The 8,733-nt window shown below is 42.0% G+C and overlaps 1 pseudogene; it reads right to left on the bottom strand.

Moving 5' to 3' along the window:
* Positions 1 to 322: 322 nt before the first annotated feature.
* Positions 323 to 2,158, bottom strand: LOC101050862 (eukaryotic peptide chain release factor subunit 1-like; annotated as a pseudogene).
* Between the last annotated feature and the right edge of the window lie 6,575 nt (positions 2,159 to 8,733).

An 8,733-nucleotide genomic window follows, 5' to 3' on the forward strand; every position in this document is an offset into this window, starting at 1 on the left:
AGGTTAAACAATCATTTTTTTCACAAATACAAGAGCAACCAATTTCACCATCGAGTACAAGTAAAAACTGGGATTCTTTTAAAAATTAGCCCAAAGTGGCATTTAGAAACTGTAGGCTGCTGTGCCAACACCATGACAAAGCACAGTGTAAGGTTGGGTCTGGTTTTGCTTCGGTTTTCTTTTCAATATCCAATCCTCATGGATTAAGTTCTGGAAATGTTCCAATTGTAAGACAGGGATCTGTTTGGATTCCACCATGGGTATGCTCCTTGGGTTGGATGCTGGAGACTCAGGCCCGTTTTGCTGAACCCATGTCAACTACCTAGTAGTCATCAAGGTCAAAAAATTCATCATCTCTTCCTTGGTATTCCATTCCCTGGTAATCTACTCGGCACCGCAAGATACCCCAATTCCGTCAAATCCTGTTACAAACTTGAGACACTTCTTGTGATTTATCTGTGACAATTTCCAACATAGCTCCAAGTTTTTTATAGTTGTTAGAAACCATTCCAATAGGGGCATGCTCTCGATAAGCTCATGTTCCTGTCTGATCTCTTTGTCTGTGAAAGGACATTTATTCTTTTCTTGCTCTGGAGCAGGCGTCCCCAAACCACGGCCCGCGGGCCGCATGCGGCCACCTGAGGCCATTTATCCGGCCCCTGCCGCACTTCAGGAAGGGGCACCTCTTTCATTGGTGGTCAGTGAGTGGAGTACTGTATGTGGCGGCCCTCCAATGGTCTGAGGGACAGTCAACTGGCCCCCTGTGTAAAAAGTTTAGGGATGCCTGCTGGAGTAAGATAAGAGAATTTTCTCCTCTTCTGTGCCTTGGCAATGAAGAACATATCTTATTATATCCAGATTTTCGTAGACTATTAGAATTTCTACAGCTCCCATTCCAAAGCCTTTAGTGTATTTTCAGTGCCCAAACAGTACTTGCCCGTGTCCTGGCTGATTTCATCAAAGTATAGTCCTATTAATTTCTTCTCTTGAATGAATTTCATGTTGGAGAGGACTTCAGAAGATAACTCCATAGCTTGGTTGAATCAATTTTCACCACCATATGATATATCAACTAATTCTAAAACTTTCCATTGTAACCTCTGATCAAACATTATTGACTTAGTTCAGTTTTTTTTTTTTTTTTTTTTTTTTTTTTTGAGATGGAGTTTCGCTCTTGTTACCCAGGCTGGAGTGCAATGGTGTGATCTCAGCTCACCGCAACCTCTGCCTCATGTGTTCAGGCAATTCTCCTGCCTCAGCCTCCTGAGTAGCTGAGATTACAGGCACGCGCCATCATGCCCAGCTATTTTTTTTTTTTTTTTGTATTTTTAGTAGAGACGGGGTTTCACCATGTTGACCAGGATGGTCTCGATCTCTTGACCTCGTGATCCACCCGCCTCTGCCTCCCAACGTGCTGGGATTACAGGCTTGAGCCATCGGGCCCGGCCGACTTAGTTCAGTTTTAAAGTCAGTGGATCTAGCTAAAACTATACCAACCACATTCACTTTGTCCCCAGAAATAAACAGCTGCACAGCAGTCTCTACTACTTTCCGAGCATAGTTATGTCGCGTTTCCATTCCGAAATGGGCAAAACGCAAGGCTGACTGAACTCCTCTATCATGTTTCTTTGGGAGATCCACAGTGAATTTGTGCAGAACTTCTCTTGTGTTTCCTTGGCCTGTGCCAAAAGGTGCCCCACTACCATCTATTACAGTGAATCCAAACTTGCCTCATCAGAAAGTAGTGCTGTAAGAACCTTTGTATGGAATTTGTTGTCACACAAATACAATGACATATTAATTGGTTTGAAAGTTTCAAAGTCAATATTGACTTTCTTTTCCTTTCCTCCTCCTGTTACGATTGTTCCACAGTAAACAACCACACCATCTGGGGGTACTTTGTTATAAAGTTTGAGTCTTTGTTGTACGGATGCAATGGCTCCCAGGACTGAGAGTTGATTTACTTGTGACTTAATGTTAGATGCAGTTGCAAACTCATCTGCTAACATTTCTGCAATTTGTGAAATCTGATCCTTGGGGGAATGATCAATGACATCATGCTGGTGCCATTGCCACGGGCCACCTCCACACTCTCAATGAGCGTCTTGATCTTCCAGATCTCCACGTTCCTTTAGGCAGCACCTGCGTTGTCCGCCATCTTCCTGCCTCCTCCTCCCAAAGGGCCCAGTCCCGGGTGGCAGCGGTTGCTCCTCCCCGGTGTGGCGGCCCAGGCAATGGAGTTTTTTTAATGGTAGGATTTTATTTTTATTTACTTTTGTTTGTGTTAATGGGAAATATTATAGCATTTTGTATGCAGTTTGTATGCAGGAATGAATGAGCCAGTAGAGAGGGAAAACTCATGTAGGGGAGGCAAGGGTGGATCCTGTGGCCTTAGACAGGAGCTGAGGACCATCCATCATCACTGGTGGGAAGACCCAGGAGACAGGTGGAGCTGCTGGGTTGTCTTGGGATGATGATGCTCTTTTTACCTGAGTCCTTCTTTTTTCTGAGTGAAAAGCAATAACCTTATTATCTAAGAGTGAGGAGTGGGAAAATATTGGAGGGGTGTGAGGAGGAAAAGAAAGTGAGAAGTAGCCCTCTCAGGAGATGTGAGAATAAAGTGACATCTGGAAAGTGAGGGCTGCAGCCACTGAGGTCAGTGCTCATCAACAGAGAGAGAAGCACTCAGGCAGCAGCAGGAGGAGGATACATAACAGACTAGAAGGAAACGCAACAAAATATCTCTGGTGTGAGGTTTGCAGGTTATTTTAAATTTGTGATTTATCTTTGACAGCATCTTATAATGTTTCCACGGTGAATATACACTGTATCATATATTATGCCTTATGTATTATAATGTATCAGAAATCAAGAGCTTTGTTTGAAATGTTAAAAGGGAAGGCAGATAGATGGGTACAAAGTGAGGAACATGGGGCAAAGAGCTGGACATACAGGGCCCCTGTGTCTCGGCTCCAGGCAATGAACTCACAGAGCCTTTTCTGCATTTCTGAGGCCACTGCTTTCTACGAGGCCAAACAGCATCTTCCCTTCTTTGTGGGGTGCAGACATTTATTACCATCTTATCAGCAATTTGGTGCTTTAAGAAAGTCAGTTTTGCATTTTAAGTGGCACTTTTAGCTTTTTCAGTGGGAGGATTTGTTCATATAATCTAACTACCTTTTCCAGAAATGGAAATTTCAAAGCAAAATAGTTCAATTAGAACATCATTGGTCCTAGAATAGGGGATCAGAATCTGAGTCTTAACACATGATCTGGACACAATCTGTCAAGGGTTTCACAAGTGGGAGGGATTTTGATATAATTTCTTTTTGAGAACATTATTAATGTGCACACAGAAAATTCAAAAGATAGTATAAAATATACAAAGGTAAGTTATTCCCATTGCTCCCCACCCCCACCACCATTGCTTGTCCCTTAGGTCGTCTACCTGGAAACCTTCACAGTTAGAAATTTCTCATTTCTTTTCCCACAAATAAATATGTATGCATTAGTGTGTGTTGTTATGCCAATAAAGGCTACAGACTGGGAGAAACTATTTGCAAATCACAAGGCTGATAAAGGACTTGTATCTAAAATATAGAGAGAACCCTTAAAACTGAACAATAAGAAAACAATTTACCCAATTTAAAAATGGGCAAATGTCTGAACAGACACCTCACCAAAAGATCCACAGATGGCAAGTGAGCACATAAGGAGATGCTCAATGTCATTTATCATTAGGAAAATACAAGTAAAACAACAATGATATACCATTACACACCTACTACAATAACTAAAACCCCGAAATCTGGTAACACCAAGTGCTGATGAGGATGAAGAGCAACAGGAACCCTCATCCACTGCTGGCAGGAATGGAAATGGCTCAGCCACTCTAGAAGATATGGGCGGTTTCTTTTAAGGGTAAACATAGTCTCATCAAACATAGCTTCACCGTAATTGCCATACAACACAGTGATCATACTCCTAGGTATTTAACCAACAAATAGAAAACTTACTTTGCACAGAAACCTACATGAAATCTTTGTAGCAGAACATTCCCTACGTGTGGGCTGCATATAGTGACTTCCTTCCAAAGACAATATGAAAAGGCAGAAAACAAAAAAGAATTTGACAGGGGAGAAACTGGGAAACACTGCCTTAGGCAGGTGATGAAGGTTGACATCACCAGGGATAAATAAAGTGGGTAGCACCTACCCCTGATGTGCTGAGAGTGGTATTTCATCTTTGTGCCTTTCCTCCCCAGCACCCACAGCCCCAACCACATTCGAGTTAAAGGACATTCCACAATATGCCTGACCAATGCTCCTCAAAAAATGTTAAGGTCATCAAAAACAAGGAAAATCTGTGAAATCATCACAGCCAGAGGAGCCTTAAGAGACATAATGGGGACTAAATGTAAAGTGGTGTCCTGGATGAGATCCTGCTGCTCTCACGATGAAATGGCCTTATCTTAGGAATCAACTCTGGATTCTCCAATCCCTGGATGGGGAAGGGGAGGAGAGCCCCTGGAGCTTTGGCCCAGGAAGATGAGGGAGGCTCCTGGAGAAGCCAAAATGGGAGGAACTCAGGACAAGAAGAGAAAAGAGGCCAGAAGGAGTAGAGGGGAAGGAGATAAATAGGAGGGGGCATGGGGAGAGGTCAGCTTAGTGGACATCTGTGTGGGATGGGTTCTGTTTGAAGGGAGGCAAAAGAGCTTGGGTGGCTGGCATAGGTCTCTGATTTTCACCAGGGTGGTAAGTGCCCAGGAGTTAGCTCTGTAACTCATCAGTAGCTATATTTAACTTTTAGGTAGTTTTATGTACTGACAGGAATAGTGTAATTCAGAAACACACATGGAAGAAACAGGGAAAGAAGAGAAGATGAGAAGGGAGGGGATGAAGGAGTTCTCCTATTCCAGAGCCAGATTCTCCCAAATGCTGGGGTGGCAGGAAGAATAAGAAGTGGAGGAAGATGTAGGAGCTGGTGGTAATTTTTAGATATTCCCCTGAGAGGAGCCTTTACTGAGAGAGTGAAGTCCTGAAGGAGTTGGGGAAGTGAGCCCTGTGGTTACTGGGAGGAAGAGTGCTGTAGGGTCAGTCTGCACATCTGAAGGAAGCACTAAGGCTGCAGACTTCAGGAAAGACTTCCTGCTGGAGATTGTGGACATTTGGGTTTGTGTATCTCACAACTGCTTCCCATTTGTGCTTGAGTTTTCCTAATGTCCTAGAGACTGGGCAGGGGCGAAGGGCCCGTGACTGGAGAGGGCTGGGAGAGGAGCAAGCTGAGGTTGGGTCCCACTGCTAACTGTGTCTGTGCTGGTTCTCACCTGCATCCAGAGTTTGAGGTGTGATTCCGTTGTGTTTAGTTTGGAAGTTGGCAGAATCAAAACGGAGTCACTAATGTTTTTTTAAACTCTGACAAATAGAGCTGGGAAGGTGATGAAGAGAGGGTTCCCATGCTTCTATACCTGATAACAAAAACTATCACAAAAGACTACAAAAGTCACAACCTTGCACAAAGGCAATCACAGCTTTACATGAAAATACTTCTATAAGGGTATCTGCTGAGCAACCACCTGTCCAATCTTGGACTGAGGTCACCCTTGTTATTGATCATTGTAGCCCTTTAAAAACCTTTGTCTTCCTTTACCTCCCCAAACACACACTTGTTTACTATGGCACATATATTCCAATTGCAATGCGCTGTTTCCAAATAAATATTTTTATTTTAGAGAACCATTCTCTGTTCCTATTTGGGTTGACGTAGATGGTGTCAGAAACAGGACTTGGAAAAGGTCACTATCAGAGCCTAGTGCAGTGGTGTACACCCATAGTTCCAGCTACTCAGAGGCCAAGGCAGAAGGATTGCTTGATCCTAGGAGTTCGAGGCCAGCCTGGGCAAGGAAGGGAGACTCCATCTCTAAAAATAAGAAGTTTTTTTAAAAGGTCCCTGTCAGAAGGAATCAGTGATCATTGGAACTGGTTTTCCGTACTCACTTGAATTCTTTGAGCTCTGTGCTTCCACAGCTGGCCTTTCCTGCCCTGGTGTCTTCCCTCAGGCTGAGCCTCCCTCCTTTGGCAGAGGTTTTCTTATATTATTTGGAATCTGGTTTGGATATGGTCCCCATAGTAAAGAACCATGCATAGCTCCTGGATAATAAAAGACTTTTGGTCTTTTCTATTAGGGCTTTTCTGGATTGAATACTCTGGTTTCCCCAGAACTTACATACTGTCTGTGAGGCAAGTTTGTGGTGAATTCACTTTTGGTCATGTACCTGGTTTAACATTTTGTTCAATCCTCATGCCTGGGTTAAAATAATTGTGTACATTCTTATCTCGGTCTGTTTTTGTTTGATTTGACTCCATTGTGATGCCTGTTCCTGACAGTCTTCCAGCAGCAAAAATAAACATTCAAAATGGGCACTGATGGCTAATTAAAAGCCACTCAAGGCCGAGTGTGATGGCTCATGCCTGTAATCTCAGTACTTTGGGAGGCCAAGGCGGGTCGATCACTTGAGTCCAGGAGTTTAAGAACAGCCTGGGCAACATAGTGAAAACTCATCTCTACAAAAAATACAAAAATTAGCTGGGCATGGTGGCACAAGCCTGTAGGCCCAGCTACTAGGCAGGCTGAGGTAAGAGGATCACTTGAGCCTGAGAGGTCAAGGCTGCAGTGAATTATGAGTATGTCACTGCACTCCGGCCTGGGTGACAGAACAAGCCCTGTCTCAATAATAATAGTAATAATAATAATTAATTCAGAGCAAAAGAAAATTAAAGTGCAGTATTTTATCCTCTCTTGTGAATCTCTTAGTTATTTACTTTTGCATAATAAATTACCTAAAACTTAGTAGCTCAAAACAACAAATATTTATTATCTCCTACAGTTTCCAGTGATTACTGGTCAAAGCTCCTAACACTCCTTGATGGGATTTATACAATTTTTTTTGCTCTTGAGAGAGTGATAAGGAACAAAATGGCATTTTTTTATTGCATTTTAGGTTTTGGGGTACATGTGATAAACATGCAAGATTGTTGCATAGGTACACACTTGGCAGTGTGCTTTGCTGCCTTCCGTCCCCTCACCTGTATCTGTCATTTCTCCCCATGCTATCTCTTCCCACCTCCCCACCCCACTGCCCCTCCCCCATTTCCCCCCAACGGACCCCAGTGTGTAGTGCTCCCCTCCCTGTGTCCATGTGTTCTCATTGTTCAACACCCACCTATGAGTGAGAATATACGGTGTTTGATTTTCTGCTCTTGTGTCAGTTTGCTGAGAATGATGGTTTCCAGGTTCATCCATGTCCCTACAAAGGACGTGAACTCATCGTTTTTGATGGCTGCGTAATATTCCATGGTGTATATGTACCACATTTTCCCTATCCAGTCTATCATCGTTGGGCATTTGGGTTGGTTCCAGGTCTTTGCTATTGTAAACAGTGCTGCAATGAACATTCGTGTGCACGTGTCCTTGTAGTAGAATGATTTATAATCCTTTGGATATATACCCAGTAATGGGATTGCTGGGTCAAATGGGATTTCTATTTTTAGGTCCTTGAGGAATCGCCACACTGTCTTCCACAATGGTTGAATTAATTTACATTCCCACCAACAGTGTAAAAGTGTTCCTATTTCTCCACATCCTCTCCAGCATCTGTTGTTTCCCGATTTTTTAATGATCGCCATTCTAATTGGTGTGAGATGGTATCTCAGTGTGGTTTTGATTTGCATTTCTCTGATGACCAGTGATGATGAGCATTTTTTCATATGTTTGTTGGCCTCCTGTATGTCTTCTTTTGTAAAGTATCTGTTCATATCCTTCGCCCCAAAATGGCATTGTTAATAGTTAAGGCATGACAGGTTTTCTGAGAGTCCTGCCAGCTCTATGCTATGACCCATTCTTGTGCACATTTGTAAGTGGATGGGCAAAATGAATTAAGGAAAATTCAAAACTGAAATGGTCATTATTTTTAAAACCAACAATTATGGAGTTAACATGTAAAAGTTCTCTATCTTTTTTTTCTGCCTACTTTGAACGTACTGACATTTCTACAGGTGTTGAGATAAAACTCACTGCTTATGGCATTTCAATTAAGGGAAGAAAACAGTTTTAAAGGCATTGAAACTAATGGCTTTACAGATTACAATAGCTCCATGGTAATTAACCACCTTGACACCTTTTATAAATATAAATTTAGGTTTCCCTAACAATTATGTACAATAATGAGATACTTAATTGAAAAATTAGTAACATAAAAGGAAAAGAAATAAATGTTTATGAAAGTTAGACTCTCAGACCAAATAGGTCAAAATATTGAGCAATAATATATTGCTGTTCAACATAAAAATTTTGTTTTTTTGTGCCATGCCAAAGCCAAAAAGGAAAAGGCACAAAATAAAAACCCAGCTAAAATTTTTCCCTGCACACATTTGCTAATTAAGCAAACAAGACTGGTAAACAAAAGATTGATTTGTGACTAATTCAAGGCTACTTAGAGATATTTCGCTTATACAATTCAGTTGCTCCTAGCTAACAGTTAAAAAGAAACCCATAACTCACTTGAAACAACACCAACAAAAAAGGTGGGGGCAATGAAAGAAGTTTTTAAAGAATCTAACTGCCATGGAAACTGCTATACCCAAAATTTTGGTCCATAGGTCTCATTAGATTATCAGGGCAAATGAAGTTTAACATGGACACATAAAATGTACCAAGATTGAACCAAGAAGAAAT

Source organism: Saimiri boliviensis, chromosome 4, assembly GCF_048565385.1.
Source record: "Saimiri boliviensis isolate mSaiBol1 chromosome 4, mSaiBol1.pri, whole genome shotgun sequence".
Lineage (NCBI taxonomy): Eukaryota > Metazoa > Chordata > Mammalia > Primates > Cebidae > Saimiri > Saimiri boliviensis.